The sequence below is a fragment of the Oreochromis aureus genome, linkage group 18 (assembly GCF_013358895.1).
Source record: "Oreochromis aureus strain Israel breed Guangdong linkage group 18, ZZ_aureus, whole genome shotgun sequence".
NCBI lineage: Eukaryota > Metazoa > Chordata > Actinopteri > Cichliformes > Cichlidae > Oreochromis > Oreochromis aureus.
Genome location: NC_052959.1, coordinates 20,211,111 through 20,233,452, shown reverse-complemented (window position 1 = coordinate 20,233,452; position 22,342 = coordinate 20,211,111). Strand labels below are relative to the sequence as shown.

At 39.2% G+C, this 22,342-nt stretch overlaps 1 protein-coding gene and 1 long non-coding RNA gene across 3 annotated transcripts in view; both read right to left on the bottom strand.

Moving 5' to 3' along the window:
- b4galt2 (UDP-Gal:betaGlcNAc beta 1,4- galactosyltransferase, polypeptide 2) overlaps positions 1 to 22,342 on the bottom strand; it is a 214,267-nt gene that overhangs the window by 111,179 nt on the left and 80,746 nt on the right. The gene's annotated exons all lie outside the window — the stretch shown is intronic.
- Positions 7,302 to 20,084, bottom strand: LOC120434122. Its single transcript, XR_005608955.1, has 3 exons — positions 20,016 to 20,084; positions 7,634 to 7,677; positions 7,302 to 7,388 (listed from the first exon to the last, which is right to left on the bottom strand). It is a non-coding gene; the product is annotated as an uncharacterized LOC120434122 (long non-coding RNA).

Below are 22,342 nucleotides of genomic sequence, written 5' to 3'. Positions count from 1 at the left end.
GGCTTAACATTGATGCATGAGCTCCGTGTTGAGAGGTCTGCTCCAATCAACACCGTGCAGGTGAGGAGTGTAATCAATGGAAACAAGGTTACGTGTCCATAACACACCTCTTTATCACACCACAAGAGCTGAATGCAAACAGTCCCAGCAGCCCCTGACCACTTCTACCCATCGCCCTCCATCCCCTCCACACTCGGGTCTTTTCTTCCTCCTTCCCTCTCTCACACTAATGAGACAGAAAGTGGAACATGGTGTTTTCATCTTCTCTCTCTGATTTTTTTTTTTCCCCAAACTTAGTTTTCAGACAGCTAAAACAAAACGGGGAGCTTACTGGATGTAGCATAACATAGTATACTGTGTATTAGGTTTTCTGAAAACACAAGAAAACATTGGGCAAGGTTTTAGTTGTTCCTCTTGAGGATAGAAGCTGGGGTTTATGGGAAAAAATCCCCCCAATAAATATATATTAACATCATTGCAGCACAGCTGGTCCAAGTGTGACTCAAACTGATACTGCTACAATTTCAACTTCACCTTCTTTACATTTCCAAATATGAACTGTTTAAACACTGGGATGTATACATTCACTGGACATTTTATTAGGTACATCTCGGTCTAAACACCACAGCCTACCTGAGGATTGTTGCAAACTATACTCGACTGCTATTAAGGTGCTCGTACCATTACACCGTCATCCTGAGCTGTTAATACATGACAGAATAGATCGATGCTTTTATGCGGTTTACGCCACACAATCTGAACGTCGTAGCAGAAATCAAGACTCATCAGCCCAGGCAATATTTCTCAATCTTCTGTTGTCCAATTTCGGTGAGCTCATGTGAAGCAGATATGGTCTTCTCCATACTTTGCTTGTAACACGTGGTTATTTGAGTTACTGTTGCCGTCCCATCACTTAAAGCAGTATTTCCATTTTCCTCTGGCCTCTGGCATCAACAAGGCATTTCTACCCAGAGAACTGCTGCTTACTGGACATTTTCTCTTCTTCAAACCATTCTCTGTAAACTCATGAGATGGACGTGCAGGAGAATCCCAGTAGATCAGCAGTTTCTGAAGTGCTCAGAACAGCCCATCTGGCACCAATAACCACGCCACGTTCAAAGTTCCCTTTCTTTGTTATTCTGATGCCCAGTTTGAATTTCAGCAGGTTGTTTTTACCATATCTAAATGCACATGGCAGCACGTGATGGGCTGATTAGATAAGGTATTTGTGTTAATGAACAATTGAACAGGTATACTTGACAATGTGGCTATTGCATGTATATTGTATATATGAGCATTGTGTAGAACCTCTTGGTCACAACCACTTGTTAAAAGGATTTCATGTGTAGCAATTTAAAGTTGGTGGTTTGGCTCTAAGAGCAATATCAAGACCACCAAAACAGCACACAGTAGGTAATGAATGACAACAAACAAGACACTGATGATGGATTAGAAGCTGGGGTCCAAAGTGGCTTGCAAGGGTCAACAAAAGCAGTCTAATTAATGCACATTGTCTTTGATTTACTGCTAAAATGCACAGAACGGTATCTGCAGCATTTAGATCTGGATATTTGAGGGGTGATTTGTCTCAGAGATTTATAAAGCATGATATCGAAAGAGCTTAAAAACATAATCAGAAAATAAAATAAATTTCCATTGTCATTACCACATGGTGAAAATGTACAGGTACAATTCAGTAATCTTGAAAAAGCATGGTGACATAGGTAGAGGAAAACTTTTAAAGATATACAGACTGTGTCGAGCCGGCACAGAACACACAAATAATAGAAAGAGAGCATTTTTGTGTTTGTGCATGTGTGATGCAGAAATGTGCAGGTTTGCGTATAAAATAGACTTCAACAGACAGTAATGTGTTGTACAATGATAGCAGTGGAATTATCTAACACACAGATACACACGCAACAGCCACAGACCCCTAACATGCTTATCTAAGTGACGATATTACAGTAATACATTATAATCACACTCTTTGATCACTCTATCTGGGACACCTGCTGCACTTTGGGGGATGCAGAACTGCTTTGTCTGCAGATATATACACATAACACACACACACACACACACACACACACACACACACACACACACACACACACACACACACACTCTATATGACAACCAAATTTTCCCCTCACAACCGTAATGAAACAAACGGCAGAGCTATTAGATTAGCAGGACATGTAACAACACAATAAACTGGGAGCACACCTGAGGCTGGATGCAGTGTAAGTACACACACACACACACACACACACACACACACACACACACACACACACACACACACACACACACACACACACACACACACACACACACACACACACACACACACAGGGTGAGAAAACAGAAACAGGGTAAAAATGGGAGCACTCAGGTGTTTTGTTGGTTCTGAGGGCTTTGTGTGACGTGGCATCCATTCACAGATTGTCCGTACTCCGAGCTTCTGCTCCTCTCCTCTCTATAATATGTTGTTGACCGCCCTTCTCACCACATAACTCACACATCAAAGCTTACAGACCAATGAAATATTAGCCACAGCACTCCCTTTCTCTTCCTCCCTTCCTGCCATTGTTGCTCCTATTCCCCCTCCACTGAACCTAGGATCCGTGGGCCCTAAGATGAAACAGATCAGTTTAATCTAGCTCTGCCAAGACCCCGTACAGACCCCAGTGTTGCTACATACGGTGTAAAGGTTGCATGTCTATGATACCTATAATATTAGTTAGAATACTAACAGAGTTCTCTTATTATCTGGTCTATCTAGACTGTGTATAAAAAAAAATGCAGAAATACCTTTAACAACTGTGGTTTAAAAAAGAAGTCTGATTGTATAGAAGGGTATGAGAAAACTGACTTTATGGTCTCAATTGCTCATTTTATCTTACAGGATACAATATGATGCACATTTTGTAAATTCTGACCTTCTTTAGAATAAAACAGATCATTGCAAGGCTGCGCTTCTTTGCAATGGACAGTTTGCCAAAAAACAAAACAAGCAAAAAGAAGACCAAAATGGCCATGACCAAAATGTGAATGATTACAGTTTAATGGTTTGTATGACATGGTGGAAACATCAATCATTTATATAAGACCCAAAAATTGAATAAATATCCATCAGATATAAAGATATAAGAAGAGAAATACACATTTTTTCCCCCGCCAGGTTACTGAGCATCGCTAGCTTGTGTGACTGGGCTCTTGTAGGAAAACAAAACATGCAAAATATAACAGATTTTCATGGATCTGACAAATAAATTATCAATGAAAACCAATTAACTTGTTTAATCCTGTGTTTACTCTTATGTAGCTGATTGCAAAAGGCTAATAAAGTGAATAAAAGCAGTTTGATACCCTTGCGCACTGACTCAGTAGCTTTCTTTGTCTTTCTCTTAAAGAATGAGTTCGTGTCAATAAGGCTGTGAATTGGTTTGTCCTCACAGAGTCACTGGTCGGGCCATCTGACCATGCAAAACTGTACGACAGGCTGCCTGTTAATCAGCAGCCCTGTTCTGAGAGTTTCTGTGCCTTTGTGTTACTTAAGTGACAACTGAAGCAGCGCCAGGGTCAGATTTCTGAGAGCAGTTCTGAGTTTATAATTGAGTTTGGCTCTTTGGCCTCAGGAAGGGGAGGGAAATGAAAGTTAGAGAAAGTGAATAAATGAGAAGAAAAAAGGACAGAAAGGAGAGCGAAAGCTGGAGGAAGAGGTTGTTCCTCTCCCTCCTGCTTCCCACTGACACACTCTGTGACAATAGAGACTTTCAGCTCTCTGAATCTTATTAGCCTGTCCACTCTCTCAATCGCTTTTCTTTGAATCATTTACAAGTGCCTCCACCGAGCGCAGGCCATAATTGCGATTCTTTCTATTTTGATGAAAGAGAGAAAAGAGTACGAGGTACAAATGGGTGTGGAGGAGAGAAAAGGGGAAAGAGTCAAGTCTTCACGTCAGGTACCTACTTCTGCTAACATAGCGTTCATTTTGTTTATCTTCAGCACACTTTGTCCTTGTGTTAGTGATTTTACACCCTCTTCCAAGACTCATTACTGTGGATTGTGAAAATCATCGATGGCAAAGGCTATGCTCAGCTGTGAAATCCCGCCCGTGTTTCTGTGTCTGCATGTTCGGGTAAATTTATTGGATCAGAGGATTACAGGTATCTGAGAATCTCCTCGACATGCAAGAAACACATTATCTGGTCGTGTGGGTGTGTATCTATGTAGAACACCCAGCGTGCACCCAAACAGACGAGATAAAGGGTTAACCGTGGTGTATTTACACCGCACCAACAACAAGCACAAAAGGATGAAGAGAAAGCTACAGCATTCACAAACTGATAGCCTTGTTGTCGCAAGTCATGTTGCTGGAAAATGAAATCCACCAGACAAAAAGGAAAACATGAATCTCAAGCAAAGGATAATGTGAAACTGGACTGTTTTGGATTAAAAAAAGGTTGATGTTCTGCCGCTGTCTTTCAAACAGCATGTGTCAGACCACAAGAGACAGAATTTTCAAGACGAAATAATTTCCAAGCGACCTTGACAGACAGAGAGAGAGAAAAAAAAATTGAGCTTATCTTTTGCAGGGAAATGAACTGCTGTCTTGAAACCAAAAAAAATAACGTGCTTCAAAAATGCCAGGAAATACTGTTAATACTTTCCTACAGAATATATAATATAATGTAGCCATTAGAGGGACATAAAAAATGCAGTGATTTCAGAAACAGGCGTGCTGTAAATGTTCTCTTTGTTTGGTTGATGAGTGCTTCAAAGTCTCAAACCTGCGCACAACGAAGCAAAAGGAAAAAGTCGGTCGCAAATTCCAGCATGGAGCTTAAATTAGGACCAAAGCCAGCATTTAGATCCATCTGGGCTGCATCAACACATGTGTTTACATCTGTAGGCAAGTGCATGTCAGGTTAGGGCATAAATTATGACATACGCTTCAGGAAAAGTTACGGTGTAGGTTTTGAGAAGTGTTTGGGGTTACGGCGCACCTATGGAGTAGATTTACTATACGAGTATAAATCCAACATAAGGCCACAAGCTAAACAGGGATGATAGTTTTTGCGGGTTAGTCAGGATTGACTCGGGTCTGAGTGAAGCAAATTCCACCAACAGACAGTAAACTGTGGGGTGACTGTGCAGACATCTGCGTAGCTGCCAAATCTTAGACCCGTCCAACTACACGTGAGATCCAAGTGCCAGATCAGCGCTGATATAAGTAGAGAAGAAGTCAGAACTGGAAAGTATTTTCTTTGTGTTTTCTGTGTTTTCTTCAAAGTTTTTTCCACAAAATTTCAAGTTTTCAAACTGTTGCAACATCTCCCGCTGTATAATCTGTGAATCTCTGAGCTGATATATCTTTAACACAGCCGTAAAAACCAACACGATCATACACTGTCTTCAACCCAGGTGTGGCGGCAGTGGTACAAAAATCGAGGGTTGCATGACTGGCCAAGTGATACCAAAGTGGCATTACATGCCAGCAGATGTGGTATCATGTCTGCCGTGCAGGGCAGGGTGTAAGCAATGAGCATAAAAGCAGCGTCAGAAAGCAAAAAAACCCTCCACTTTTCTTCTAGCAATCATTAGAAATTAAACAGGTAAGCTGAAATCTGGTGCAATAAAGACCACCAGGATGGCAACAGAAGCTTTTGTTTGCTGTTATTTCAACATAAATCAAATTTATTCTGCTTAGCTTTACTCAACATTTTAGCCATTGGCTGCTCAAACCCCAGTGGCTCCAGAGAAGCCTGCTTACAGTTTGAGAAATGCTGTATCATAGAGAAGACGTGCGATATTATCTAAGGACAAACACTGAGAACATTATCAATAAACCAGTTAGGACCCCAAAACACCTTCAGCAGTATCATGATAAAAAGTGAGAGCTTGCTGAATAATAAGCAGGACTGAATGTGGCTGTTTAAGAAGTTTGGATATGTGTAAGTTATTTTACACGCATCCTTTATTTTATCTGTTCTCACAATTCTACTAAAACTTGTCATGAAGTATAATCAAAAACAAAAACGCCGCCAGAAGCATCTTCCTTTGCATTTGTTTTGCTCTCATGTTCAGACGTGTTAGCAGCCGTGAACTGGGAGATTTTTTTTCCTCATCAGGAAATGTTTTCTTTATTTACCGTCTGGTGTGATGCAAGAAAAACAATGTGTAAGCAAACGAGCCTTAACAAGAGATTTCATTAATGAGCGTGAATTTTAAGCAGGCTGATGAAAGTAATTACAGTGTGAAAAGCTGCAGATACAAGTACTGATTGTACAAAAGGTTGGGGTTTTTTTGTAGTGCTGTTTCTTACATCTCGTAACAATACTTTTATCAGTGTAAAGTCCTAATTATCAGCAGCAGAGCTGCAGATCATCACCCAAACAAGCAAAGTAAAAAAGCAAAAACAAAAATAAAAACACTTAATGGCTCAAATCCACGCGCACAGTATGTTCACTGACTGTTTTTGCTCTGAGACGGAAGAAGCTGAAAGTAGGGTGCATGAAACAGATGGAGGATGCATGTAACACAACAACGTTTCCTGGCAGGGGGGGAGAAAAGAGACAAACAAAAAGATCATAAGAAAGAATAGAGGTAAGAAAATAAAAGCACAGAAAGATGAGCGATACAGGTTCAGATGCTGAAGGACGGCAGTTGGAGAACAAACACAGACAAAAAAAAAGAAAGAAGATGAAAACAGTAATAACACAGGAAACACAAAGTGATGGGGAGTGACAGATCGTGTAAGCCTGTGAGCCAGATGCTAAGCAACACCACTCCACAGACTGCACTGCAGTTCTGCTACTGTAGTTGTTGCTTTTGTAATTTCCTCTGTGTCACAGGCTGTCATACACCAAATATCAAGAGCCATTTACATTATAACACAGAGACTAGTGCGCTACAATTGATACAGAAACCCTGTTGTTGCCTCTTTGATTCATCACAACAGCCTTTAATTAACACGGAGGTCATGTGATTGCTTTCATTTCTCTGTTTGTTTGTTTGCTAGCAGGATTAATCAAAAAGTTGCAGATGGATTAGCATGAAAATGTGACCAGAGGTGGGGGTTTGGTGCAAATTAGACGTGATTAACCTTTCAAGTCGGAGCCACGCATTCTTTTTTCTTAGCAAGACATTATGTTCCACATATTCACTACTAACAAATAAATATATTAAATCCTAATTGAAATAAAAATTTGTGAGATTTGATGTTCTCACAAAAATATCACAAAGTAATCCGTACCCAGGATCCAGAATCTCAGTTTGTGCTTGGTATGGAGGGAATTTTCAGCCTTGGCGGAGGGATGTAGACTTGGACTGCTCTTGCTAACAGAATGATCCTTTAATTAGTGGCAAGTAATATCTGTCTGAATAATAAGGGAGAAAGAATCCTTGCATAAACACTTCGTGTAAAATAAAAATGTGATGTATGAAGCACATATGGGAGGAATGTTTCTTTTTATCCCATTTAATATCGGGGTTACTTTAGTCAAAACAGTAATTTTGATGTTAGTAACCACTATATTGATCCCCGTAGTCTTTGAATGGTGTTTTAGGTTTTGACAGTTAGCTAATTCAAAGAAAGCTAGCTAGCTAGGCTGAACTTGCTCACCCGTCTGAGGTTTCCTGGAACTCCTGAAAACTGTAAGTCTTCCTCTATCAGAAGAAAAGACAAAGCAATGTGTTTATAATCATTCAACTCTTGTTCTAGACAGACAATTATACAAATGTAACTTGATTATCATTATCCTGTTAATCTGGAATTAACCTATTTCAAGTAATCAAGGGAACGCAGGCACAGTGAAAATGTTCACTACCAATCACAGAAACCTAAGTGTTCTTGTGTTACTTTTCCCCAAATGTTGTTTTGGCACAATTTGGCTTATTCTCCCTATTGCTCGATATCAAATCTGCATGACTGGCAGATGAATTAAGAGTGGCACGCCAGCATGTGTCCCTTGTATAAGCATATGTGTGTGTTTTTGGCAGTACAACTACAGGTCCCACTGCCACTGTCCAGCTGGCACACTGACGTGCTAGTTGGCACATGTGCTGACCTCGACACACACACACAGCCATGCACAACACTACTAACAAGAATGAGTATCCCGAAACAACCAGAGCCAAAGTCATGATGACTTCAAGGCCATGAAACTGTCAGAGCACTGTGTTTGGAGTGGTCGTTGGGACAGACATGAAACGGTGCAGGGAGCTCGAATCAGGCTGCCAGAGAATTACAACGCAGACACAACTGTTCCTGATGCCAGGACACATCATCCAGGAATAAAATAAAATGGCAAAATATATAATTATTGAGTATTGAGTTTAAGTCAAAGCTGAGGTGTGAAATAACGTGTAGCAGCTAAAAGCAACTTTTTCTAAAATCTAACTGAAAACACTGAGATCACATCAAAATCATCACTTTATTTTTTTAGAGAGTATCTGCATGTTTAATGATGTGGAAAACATACAGTATCTATCCCTTTCTATGCAAGCATTCTCTCAGCTCACAGTAGGTTCACAGTAGATGAACAGCCATGTTTGATTTGGCAGACTTTTATCCCAGACACCTTTTGTGATGCAGGGATTTGTCTCTCCTCCTGGTCTTAAATCAGGGATTTTTCACAGTTAAGCAAATGTGTTAACCACTGCACCAGTCATTCCATTTAAACACAGCACTGAGTCAAAAAGTTTAAAGAGGAGACCTCTGCAGCATCCTGCTTTGTTAACACAGGAACTTATTTGAACTAACTAACCTGTCAATACGACATCCTCTGTCCCCTAACTCAGTTATAAGTTCCTTATGTCTATGTTAATAGTAGCTGCCAAACTAACATAGATGACGAGCTACACTGTCCTGCAAACTTTAAGCCAAAAAGACTAAAAAAAGGACCAGAGTGTCTTCTCTTTCCAAGGCTATAAAATATCTTGCACAAAAACTTTTCACAAGCTCTCAAATGTTGATTTCTTCACACAGAGAAAGATGACACTTTATTATATTGCAGGCAGGAGTAAGACTAAGCCCCTGTAAGGATTCTACAATCAAAGGAAGGCCATTTTATTCATTTAAATTGCTCGTCCTGTCAAGGGTTGCAGACCCAAATGCAGACTTCATAAACAAACCCTTATTGAGGTGATGCAGGTAATCCAAAAGGCAGCAAAAAACACCATAAATTCCACAGAGCACACAGAAGGGAGGACAGACAGGAACCCAGTATGACTCACAACAAGGAACAGGAGGAAACCGAGGCCTTAAATACACACAGGAGGTAATCAGGGAGCATGGAAACACCAGGGTATCAAAACACAGCTGAAACTAATTAAAAGAATTAGCTTTAAGAACGTAACAAAGGAAATTAAATTAATAGCAAGGCACAAGAAACAGGAATGACCAAATTAAACAGGAAATAGCTAAATGGGACTCACATAGAGACGAAAGCCAAAACACAAGAAGACACAAATGAGGCTGGAATAAACTAAAGGATCAAATATCTGTACAAACACAAATAACTAGAAGAAATAAACTATTAAAGTTATTGGAGTAAAATAAAGAAATACATAGAAATGATATAACAAAACAACCAAAAATAAACATAAAAACCACACCATGACAGGCTCCTAGTTGCAAGGACTTTGTGAGTATTGAGAACAAACACAGGAAGAAGATCATTTAGGTGGTATAATGTTTATCCTTGGTTGACCTTGAAGATGAACTAGTAGCGTAGAAACTACCATCGATTTAGTCTACATGTTTTGATGAACATGATGTCAAATATGAAATACCTCTTCTTGCAATAATGATTTCCTGTCAAGTGCTTGTTCCTTCGCTTCAATTCAAGAGGTTGTGTATTTTTAAATCCACGAGTTTTAATTTGAAATCTTCCTCTCAACATTACCAGGCACTCTAGTGGAGGATACAATCCAATCAGCGATTGATCATACAAAATCTATTATCAGCAAACAGAACACTTTCTTGTGCTGCAGTTTTATGAATTAAAACATTTAATTGGCGACGGAAGAGATGACTCTGATTACAAACTAATGACAAGAAACGCAGTGTCTTTGTCAGTGAGCTAAGCGTTCCCTGCTACTGTTAATCAAAGCTGCATTTATTATTTCATTTGAAATACAGAGAAATGAAACAAGAAGGAGCAGCCAGAGCGAGCTGTTAGATGAAGCGCTGCAGGTGACAGGCTGCACACCTCCAGCTTCACAGGGAGGTGACCAACTGCTTTCACTGTGCCCTGCTGTTTGTGGACTCATGCCGTGTGCAGCATGAAAAGATCACAGTTGCTCACAGAATGCTGGAAAAGAGCCAATTATTGCATGACTTCTTTATTAAAAACAACAAGAGGTTGCGTTGCTGCCCAGAGAAGTCGTGACCTGTAATATTAAGCCAGATGTACTGCTACCACGGTAACAACGGGAGTCAAAAGATCAGCCCAGGCCAAAATCTCGTGATTGGCACTTTAGAAGAAGCTTTTATTCAATAGCATGTTAACAAAATTCACTCTAATAGATGCAGGCTCATGTGAAAAGACAGCTGCAGTCATCTACAGTCCATCACCATAGTAACAGTATACACAGCATTTGCAAGCTAACGTAACTAAGAGTTGCATGTATAGTGTTTATGATTTGAACACTTCAATAACAATCTGGCTGTGCCTCTAGTTCCTTGAGATCCAACACTAATAACGTCCTGGACACAGTGTAAATTATAATCTGTAACTACATCCACACCATAATTCTCCCACACGTAGGACTATTTTGAAAAAAATATATCCAACACATATATAAAGAAGTTCAGAGACACAAAGGAAGTGTTTTCAACTGAGGACATACTCATACTCACTAAATTAATTAAAAAAAAAACCCAAAAAAACCCCTTTTGGCTCAGCTGTGAAAATCCTAACAGGTGTCAGTCTTACTAGATCAACTGTGTTTCCCAAATACCAGCAAATGCACAGAGAGCTGCTAGTATTTTTAGCAGTACTTTAAACAGAGAAAGAAGTAAATCTCTTTTTCATGGAGCAGGTCGTGTCAAGTAAATATTTCTAGCTGAGCCGAATGTGACATTTGACACTTCTGAAGGCCACGCTTTGACACTTCTTGCACGGATGTGTGCGTTTGTATGTATGTGTGCGGAAACACACGCAGACACCTACAGACAGACACACTTAAACCCATCTGAGAGTATCAGTGTCCCCGTGTTCACGTCTGTCTTGATCTTCCTCAGCTTTAATCTTCTTTCCTTCTTTTCTCCCTGGAATTTCTTTTTTTTCTGTCCATCACCATTAAAGGCCATCCACATACGTCCAACTGTGTTTGGACTCAAATCACATACCACACACGTACACACTAAAATGCGCACAGACATCAATCAAAAAGTCATGCCGATCTGAAAAGAGCAAGGTGGCAGATGGGCAAACAGTTGGAGGGCTCATAAGAATATTTAAGAATAATCATGAAATATTTACATTTAAAATTTGAGAAAGAAAATCATTCTACGTAACTATTACAGCTTTGAATGTTTAATCAATATGTCTGAATTTGGGTTCGGTTTAGGTTAAGTTTAGTTTAATTGTAGTGTTTGAGGTTTTTTGGAATGACTGGTGGTATTATGATGTTAGTATTTAATTTCTGCTATTACTTTCTGTTATTACTGATTGTCTGATTCTGTTAGTCTGATTGCTTGATTGCTTTCACCTGAGTCTCGTTCCCTCCTGTTTCTAATCCTCGGTGAGTGGTCAGTGTGTAAACAGCCTTGTATGGAAGCTTGCTGCCACTGAAAAAAAAGTAAATTTCCAGCCAGAGCTAAGTAGAAAATTTGAGTTATTATCTCAAAATTTTGTCAAAAAGTTTGAAACTTGTTTTTGAAAATTAAACCAATGTTCACTCTAAAGCAGCAGTCCCCAACCCCCAGGCCACGAGAGTCGAGGCTCGGGTGTGAAATTTATGTTTTTCAGGGTTTTTATTGTTATTTTTTTTTATCGTTTTTTGCCTTAACCCGGTTTCCCTGGGTCTTTTCCCATGTGTTATGAATAAATCTTCTTTTTTGTGGTACCGGTATTGGTTTTATTTTATTGTATTTACCCGCGACACCTTAAAGGCCGGTCTGTGAAAATATTGTCGGACATAAACCGGTCCGTGGCGCAAAAAAGGTTGGGGACCGCAACGCTAAAGAATCACCAAATTCAAGGCACCAAATAAGACATGAATCTGCAGATTATTACTATTAATTAATAGTTTATAACTAAATTATTTCCACCACATCAATATCATCAAACTCTGGACATAATTGTTAATCATCCAAATAATGATACTAATACTACTACAAATAATAATATTAATAAAAAGAATAATTTTCTATTAACTTCCTACTGTTTCTATTGAATCAAGGCAGGAAAAAAGAATGAAGATGAAAATCAGTTTTCATTTTACACAAACACAGTTTTCATATGAAGTTATTTATATCTTAAAGTCTGGTGGTATCCTCTTAAAAAACTGCAATAAAACCTACAGAAGTATATTTATTTTTCATTGAATTATCACATCACTGAAAAAAGGAAAACTTAATTTGACCTCTAAAAGTGGTTTTGCTGTGGCTCATTATTTCCTGAATTACACTCTATTGTAATTACATTAGCTGTAAAATAACTTAATGAATGGAGGGGTGAAGTGTGAGCTATATGTTTAAATTTAAATGACTTGCAGCATCAAGAAAAGAACAGAACAGCTACTGTGTTTTTGCACCATATGGCTTCTTTTTTCCTTTTTTTAAAGTTGCCTCAATTAGTGAAACAAGCAGTGAAAAACTACCATGGAAGTCATCTGTGCTTGTCCTTACGGTCCCAGCTACATCAGCCGCAGCAGCACAATGAATCAAAGCAGCTTGATAAGTCAGACCCTCGTTTACTCCGGAGTGCATCACCATAATTAGGAGCCACAGGAAGTCATGCATGAATTCCCCCAGAAAATAGTTGAAGTAGAAAATTGAGTTTTCTGTGTAAGAACAAGATTTTTAGAGTGTCATTTTTATTATTATAATTAGCATTATTACTTATACAGTATTTTCTGAATTTCTGCATGACTCAACTTCCTATAAGCTCCTTGCTGCTCACAAGGAGCATGTGGCCTGCCGGAGAAAGCTTCCTAACTCCATATCCTTTTTGAGTCTAGAAAAGCTGCTTTAAAGCTGCAGGGTGGCATTATTATTATTAATATTTCCCTGCTTTCAGGGATTGTTTAGGAAGCAGATATATTAAACTGGTTCCCACTGTCTTGTGGGAGGAAAAAAAAAATTTCTTGGCCCTAGTTTTTGCTTGCTCTGCAAAAAGCTTACTGGCTTTAAACAATGTGTATGATATGTCTGGATTTGCTCACCTGTGAATTTTCTGATCTGTCTGCAATATTGTGGTGGATGGTGGCTAGTGCTAAATGTTGCAGAGGTATAGGCAGAACTCATCAGCTATGTCTTCTGAACCAAAATATGGATTGCTTCATATGTTTGATTTGTTAGTTGACCTGTTCTACAGTACATTTATGCCTATACAAACATTTATTCACAATCTAAGGGGCTCTACATATAGTATAATAGTAAGATCAAATATTCTTCGTTTAAAAGCAGCCTTAATCTGTTCAAACACTGGCAGCCTAAAATAGAATAACAGATTCACTAAAAGCCATACAGTGACTGTTTTTAAATTACTGTGGAAATCAGATTAAGGCCTTTCTGCCTAATAAGAGCTATTTTGACTTAAAGAAAAAGATTTTAATAAGTAATGGGTATCCTTTATAATGGATATGGAGCAAAGAGGCTAATGAGTTTAAATGAGCCATTTAAAGAGTACATGGCCCCAACTCACAACAGGAAATAAAACAGTGGAGGTGCACATAAGACAGAGAGGAAAACCGAGAGTTGACAGAGGGTGGCTGAAAACACCCTGAGGTATGAAGGAAAATGCAGGCCGTTAGAAAAACCGAGACAGAGTGAAAGGGAGAAGGTAATGCTTTCAATCTCTCCACCTGGTGGTGTTTACCCAGCCGGAGGCCCTGACAGGCTAGTGCAGACTTTTCCCACACCTGGGGTCTATGCTGCTTTCCTCTCTCCTCTTATAACCCTGACTTCTAGGATAAAACATGGTAAATTTCTCCTATTCAACAAAGATCACCTGCAGCATACCTGTGCACGTTAATTATTTATGTTTTACCAGCAATGTAAACCAGAGCTCAGCAGCTGCCCTTAGAACCTGTTTCGATTGTTTGTAGTCCTTCAGCATTTATACTCGACTTTTATTAATATAAAACCTTGTGAAAATGTTCCCTCAACCAAAACTCATTTTCTTGGCCATGAAATTTTAAGGCAACCCCCCAAAAACCCAAACTATGACTAAGTTAATAGAGGCTTTTATTACATTTTATTATTTATTACAGTATTTTCCTTATTACTTACAGTCTCTGCAGAAATGTCTGCAGCACATGCATTGGAGTATATAAACTCAAGCAATAGGTTGTCGTGGCCCCAGTCAAACAGGCCTAGAGACAGAGACACCCTGGCAACCGCGGGTCACTAGGGAAAAATGTGTTTTCCTTGATCAGCAGGCCAGTTGTTGCTGGAGGTGGCTGGGAGTTGCTTGGTAAAATCAATCACAAAGAGGTATGAGGTGCAGCACCAAAAGCCTCCTAGTGATTGCTTTGGTCACAAGCAGATTGCCACAGTTGCCAGTTAGTTGCCATCTGCAACTAATGTCATTGGCCAACATGTGTAGTTACATTTCTTGAAAGGCGCATGTGAAGTTACACTGTAGGTTTTGTAGTTATGACATAGCTGCAGCATAGATTTCCCACCGAAGCATAAATCCCAGTTCCCTGGAAACATTTGCCTTCAAAGTAAAAGTTGTGCCTTGCAACCAACACGTTTGAAAAGTTGCAACATGTTGGGGAATACATGTTATTCTCTAATGACCAGAGGTTGCTTGGGGTGTCGACCGGCCCCTAAGCTTGTGTGACTGCAGCCTAACTAATTTGTAAAAATGCTGTTTCAAAGTTAATAACAAAAAAACAAACCACTGTTAGTTAAAGTGTTAAAAATGAGAGTTACTTAAAATGTCAGACAATATAAAAGATCAATACAGCCACCATGACATGACCCTCTGAATTTTGACGCTCCAGCTTTAGCTTTAACCTTCACGACCAAGAGGGTGAAGTGCTAACTTATAATGAGCATTAGTTATGACCGTAAAAATACACAGACAATTCACTGATTGAGTTCAGGGTCATGTACCAAAACAAACAGCAGGTTGCAATTTTATGTGCAGGAAAAAACCTGGGCAACATGCTGGCACAGCTTACAGGGAAAACTCAAGGAGAGAGAAGTTTAAAGGTGTTTATATACCCACGTCTGCCTTGGAGAGCGCACAAATATCAGTCACAATTATTAAACCTGAATGATTTTACATGCCAGCAAATAACAAAGATTGGAACAGGCACGGTCCAATTTATATTCATCATCAGCTACAGCTATAATCTTGTACAGAGGCATATGATGTTCACAGCAAAATAACACAAAGTATCAACATTTACAGCACCAAACACACACACACAAATCACAGCTTGTGTGTCTGTATAAACATGTCTGCAGCCGATGATGATATATATCATCTATCTGTAGGAATGAGAAGAGACAACGTGTCATTCCTTTCATTTCTGAAGAAACACACACCTAAGCCAATTCAATTACAGATATATACTCACAAGAACGCACACACACACACACACGCACGAGTGAACCGCTCAATAGCAATATATCATAGCCCTCATAACAAATGAGCTATTTTCACCTCCTGTTCTTGTACGTTGTGCCCTGCACAGCAAACACTGATTCGACAGAAGAAAATACAATCACGAAATCACTGCAGTCTGAGCTAATAGGACTATCATGAAGTTACAGCAATACAAAAAAACCATATAAACGTATAAAAATTCAGATTTTAATATTTTCCAATAGTGAGGAACTAGTTGTTTTGAATTATTTTTAAGTTTTCATTGAAATCAAACTAAAACTTAATATTTGATCATCATGAGCATGATGACATAATATTTCACTCCACAGTGCTTTTGTACTGTACGTAAGATATTAGCTGTAAATTATTTTCTGTATTGCATGCAATGTTTGCGGCTTTTTTTATTCTTAGATGACGAGAATGAAAAAAATCAAATAAAAAGAGTTGATGTATACAGTGGCGTGCAAAAGCGTCTAACCTAATTACCTGATAGTTTTTATCCTCTCGCATTAGAGTAGGCTCTGAATATGAACGCTCACCTTTGTTAGAATAGGATAAAAGTTACCTTTCATAAATTTTTTTCAGCTTCATAATAAAATCATCCCAGCAACTAGTGACTCTACGTGTGCATGTGCGATACTGAACAGATTAAGTGCGGTACAGCCCTCATTTATTCATATTTCTCTTCCAAAGAGCCAGACATTGTTGTACGTTTTTTAAAGTGGTCTTCAGGTTTTTTGAAGGCCTTTCAAAGTTTCTCTTCAGATTGTGACTGGTTTTTCACTCATTTTCAGTCCAGTCCTTGCCCAGCAACCAAGATGTCCATCTCAGCATCTCGTGACTGCAATGAGTCATCTACTGACATTTAGCAGTGAGTTTTTACACACTTTAAATTTACTGAAATGAACAAAGGAGAAAAGGCTGTGGTGTGCTAAATTATAACAGAACTGAAATGAAAATCATTGACAACCGATCTTATGGACTCACAAATCCAATTTATCAATTTTTGGGTTCAATTCATCATCAGTATGTACATGAGACTGGCACAACAGAGAGTGTCTACATTCATCTGTAAAACATGGTGGAGGCTCTGTCATGGTTTGGAGCTGCATTTCAGGCAGTGGAGTTGGAGATCTCATCAAAATTCATGGAATTATAAACACAGAAAAGTACAGTCAGATTTTGGTCCACATGGAAAGCATCTGATTGGGAACAGCTTTTCAGCATGACAATGATCCCAAACACACTGCCAATTTAAAAGCAAACCTGGATAGAAAAGCACACATCAGTCATGGATGGGCCTCCCCAGATCCTAGGACTCAACGTTACTGAAGCAGTGTGGGATCATCGTGACAGATAATGAAACAAAAGGCAGCCAACATCCAAAGAAGAGCTTTGATTGTCCTTCAAGAAGCCTGGAGAACTATTCCTGAAGACTGCATCAAGAAATTACAAAAAAGCTGCCTAAGAGTGTTTAGGCTGTGTTGAAGAATAAAGGTGGTGGCACCAAATATTGATTTTCAAGCTGTATTTCCATGCATGTTTTGACATGTTTGAATACATTTCTCCACCCATTTCCCATTTTCATAGCAAACTATTATAGAAATGAGGGGTGGCTCAGGATGTTCATCTTCAAATTCATGGAGCCTAATTTGTATTGTAACAGAGGCCTAGCAGCCTTCCCCTCATTTACTACTCTCCTGCAGTTGGAACAGTGATAACTGAGTATATGAGCTGGATATATGAGCAATCATATAAAATGGTAAATAAAGTTTTTGGCAGGGAAAAAAATGCAACTAGTGGCAAAACACATTTACTATGTACACAGTTTGAGTGAACTTGTGTTTGTGTGTGATTTCACCAAGGAACTGTAGAGATAAGTTGATATGCTAGCTCAGAGGGCATCTTCACTCTATAGTCTGCCTAACGTGTCTCCTGGCTGGGCAGCGGTTCTCTTAGTCCGCCTGTAGCAGCCACTTCCACTAAAGGGCAATGACGCTCATAAAGTGCAGCTCAGAAAAGATAACCACATCACACAGAAACATGGATTCATTTACTTTCCAGCAGCAGTCCCTTTGTGGACCAGGCCAGACATTCTGCACTCAAATCAGCTGAGAAAGTTAAGATCTATAGAAATAATTATTATACCAGGATGTAAGCAGATCCACAGACAGGCAGAAAGTCTCTCAAAGCCACATTCACAAAATAACTGCCTACACGACCGCACGCACACGCTCGGACTTTGGCTGTGGCTCAAATAAGAGCTTTTAACTGATGTAACTGCAGTTTTGCTCTTCTGCTGGGCTGAAACCCCTGGCAACCAGACTCTATCAGTCTCCAAAGACACAGTGACAGATCCGATTTCAACAGAGTGCTCTGACCGTCCTGAAAGAAGAGAGGGATTGTGAGAAAGCTGTAGGGGAGTGAGAGAAGGAGAAGTACAGAGCTGAGAAAAGTGGAAGAGAGGGAAAGAAAGCGATAACACAAGATTGATAAAAATGAATGGACAGGAAAGAGGGAGGAGGTGGGGCAGACGGCGACCCAGCGACTGAGAGAGAGACCCATTTGGCATGGAAGAGGTGGAGTGGGAGAGAGGAAGGACAGAAGGTTCCTTTTGTTTCCTCTCCATCAGCAGCTGCACTCTCCTCTCTGCTCAACATGCTATTTCATCTCCAGCCATTCAGAGGTAGAGGGAAACAAAGAGGAGAGGAGCTCTCTCCAAGTAATCTGATATTTCTATCTGCTCTCCACTGGCTTTATTCTCTCCTCTGGAAACCTGAGTGCGTTTTCTGCTGCCACCATGTTGGTGTGATGCCACCTTTCGAAAGAACCTGTGATTCGTGCATACTATGTTGAAATGTACATTAATGTGGAGTGAGACTTTAGGCACCAACATAATCCCATATACAAACATGCAATAAAAAGTGTAGAAAATGTGGAAAAATTCAATCAAATCACCTTTTATTTTGAAAAGAAAAAGTACCCGTTCTCTCCTTCTGTGGACTGAATCGACCTCTTCTGTCTCTCCATGTACTCCCAAACCCCTAAATGTCTTCTGAAGCAGCAGTGACATCCCAAAGTAACAGAAGAGCTTGCTGCCACTCCTTTAATGCAGTGTAATATTTTAATCTTGTTGTTTCCTCTTGAGAAATCGTAATAGCACTACACATACTCGTTGGCTTCCTACAAATCTGTTTAGATTCCAGTAATTTGCTTTGCCAAACGCAATTTGGATGAGGTTTAATTGCTGCTTGGATTCTGATCATTGGCAGCATTTGTTACAATCACTGTCCATTCTCATACGCACAGTAGTGATGGTGGGGGGAGGACGCTGGGTCTGGTATCCAACATGTTGTACAAGTTTAGGGTTAGTTAGGGAACAGTCACAGCTTTCACTCTGCGTTTCATTTGATAAATTTACACGACTGAGACCCACCCCATAACCAAAGTTTCCTAAACATAAACATGAAAGAGTTTTTTTAATGCCCCAATAATCAATAGGAAACAAAATACATCAGTAACAGAAACAGTTCTCTATCACTTCCTTTTAAGATCTATTTGTATCATGTAATATACACTGTGAATAATTTCCAAGATGATGAGAGTTTACTGGCAATTTTTTTCCTTTTATGAATAATTTAAAAGAGCTCTTTTAGATGGAAACATATCTACAATTGATGCAGCACAATCTGCACTTTTGGCCACTTGGGGGCTGCATAATTAGTTCTTTTTTTCTTCTAATAGACATGGAGCACCATTAGCATTCATCAGAAGCTGTGGTGCAATATAATACTCACTCTCCATTAAAATCTGTTTTTGTCTCCACATCCTCCTGAGGGAAATATCTGGAACTTTTCCAACTAGTGCTGAATTTTGCTCGCAGTTTGATAGTAAGCAGGTCTATAGTCGACCGTTTATCAGAGGAATTTAGTTGAAACCAGTTACTAGAAATGGCACCGTTGATAGCTATAGAAATGCATCATGACAGTAAAATGCAAAAACCAAAACAATGAGCTGAAAGACTCTAAAATGCATCGCAGAGCAGGGTTGGATGCTAAATACCTGAACTACATTTGATATGTACTAGATTTACTGTTAATGAACAATATCCAATATCCTCCAAAGTGCATAATCCTAGCTACAGTGGCCGCTGTAGGACAAATACATTTTATTCAGCTAAATGAGATCAAAAACATTACATTTAAACTTTACCCTATAAAGGTCGCGGCCTGCCGCCATGTTTCTGCTACCGTTTGGACCATATCCGTTTTTCCCTGTCTGTGGAAGGCTGTCAGTCCACTGTTTACCTCAGCTGTCCATGATGAGTGAGAAATGTTAGCGTCTTTTCACTGTGGAAGAGGCTGTAAAAACTTTGTGAAAGAAGTGTGATAGGGATCAATGATTCAGGTCATTTCTGATCAATGATAGAAACACTGAGGTTATGCTTAACTTTTCTGTTGGTAAAACTTATTTTTACCCCTGTTAGCCTCCGTTAGCCACAGTTACTTGCTGTTAGGCACTGCTAGTGGACGATAGCCGCTGTTACTGTCTTTGAAGTGAATGTAGCTTTGTTAGACTCTAAAACTTCATGAATAAACTCGCATATAATGTAAAAATGTAATTTTTATTTATTATTTATTTATCAAAGGTAAGAGTGTGATTTTTAGGATACTTGAGCCTAGCATTTGCTGAGCTAACATTAGCTTATAACCAGCTCCTGTTATTGTTTACAGATTCTAATGGTGCTTCATATCTTCAGTCTTAAGATAAAGATACAAATGTAAATGTCCCACCATGGCACGTGAATGCCTACAACTTCTCTCCTCTTCCTTTATTTTATGTATGTGGCCAGTCTCTAGCAACGTAAGAAAAATGTGAAAGGAGGTTGTTCCACATTAAAACAACATTAAAACCCACACCTATATATTTTTAATGTTTTAATTGTGTTTATGTTCATGAAAGCCTCTTAATTTGTTGGAAGACATAATTACATACTAATCCATTTATTTTTATAAGTACGATATCCCTTTTTTCTGCTAAATAATCTATAAAAAAAATAATTACTGACAGCACAATTAATTAGAGCAGTTTTAAAGTTTTAACTTTCTCCCATTTGTAACTGACAGTGCCACAATTGACAGTGGGGCCTTAATTTACTCTGTGAAATGTGCTTCACGAACGATTTTTCTCTGCACAGCTTTTTGTATTAAAAATATGACCAAAACTTTATCAAGCAGGAAATCAGTGTGAATATATTTGGACAGCCATGTCTGAAATATTTATCATCATTGTGCTGCGGATAGGATAAGAGCGACAGAAGGCAGAGTGAGGAGAAGAAATGGGAGAAAGTGAGAAATAAAAGAAGAGGAGAGGATAAGAGAGGAGCACATCTCGTGGCAATCTGATCTTTCTGCCCTCTGTGCTTTGAGCTACAGTTGCTCCGCTCACTGAATACAAAGCCTGCAGGTCTCGGGCCCCTCTTGTTAGCACAAAAACTCCTTTCAGACACACAGTGAGAGGGTTTGTTTATCAGAGACTTTGCTCCTTTTGTTTCTTCTTCTTCTTCCCTTCTCATGATTTGGATGAATTATTAATATTGTTTCTTGTACTTTCTTTGAATGCATACAACACATGCAATAAAATGTTCATGTGAAACTTGCTGAATACATTGTAGCCTTATTTTGAAAAAATCATTAATTCATGGACAGCCAGCACTCCATGAACTGAAAAAATATGAAAAGTAGAAACACGAGGCAAAAATTTGAAAATCAGAAAGGATTTAAGAAAAGATGTACACATACACACATATATATTAGTCTGTTTTTTATACCTGTATTGCTTGTTATTTGATTCAGATAGCCAGTCATCTGCATTATGAAAGAAACAAGTTTCTATTGTTGTGTAAAATATCCCAGGCAGCTCCATGAAAGTAATATCAGCAAGAAGGAAAATCTGAATGTGATGTATTGCTACATATTTGCTGATGCAGGTGTTCTGTGGCTGATATTCAAAGGCCCGGCTGCTATGTGCCGCTGCTAGAATACATCATTCAGTAAAATCTTGCAGCAAAAGGATATTGCTGTTTGTTTTAGTAGTGCGTCTGGTGTCGCATAAAGCTTTTTGACAGCTTGACTTCATTGTAAACAGGGGTCACTGTGGCTAATGCCGAGTCCAAACAAATAGGAAATAGCAGGGTCTTGTTGAAGGAAAGCTAAACAGATTTAGACACAGAAGTGAACTTGTTAAAGCTGCGAGGCTTTCTTCACTTTATAAACAGTTAGTGGAGAAACATTTGCATATGGACTGGAAATGTAACCACTCATGTGAAAAGCTAAACCAGAGCTGTAGGTTGGAGGAAAACAGATGCCAGACATGTGCCGAGGTTGGTAAAGGGGCATCACTCTTTGTCTGCTAAGCCATGCAAACAGGGAACACAGACTGTTTATGTCAGCACAAGCTCCACATTAGCATAGCCCGAGCTCTGCGAGACTTGATAAGCTATGTGGCAGACACTGACTGCATTGCAAATGATGGACGGA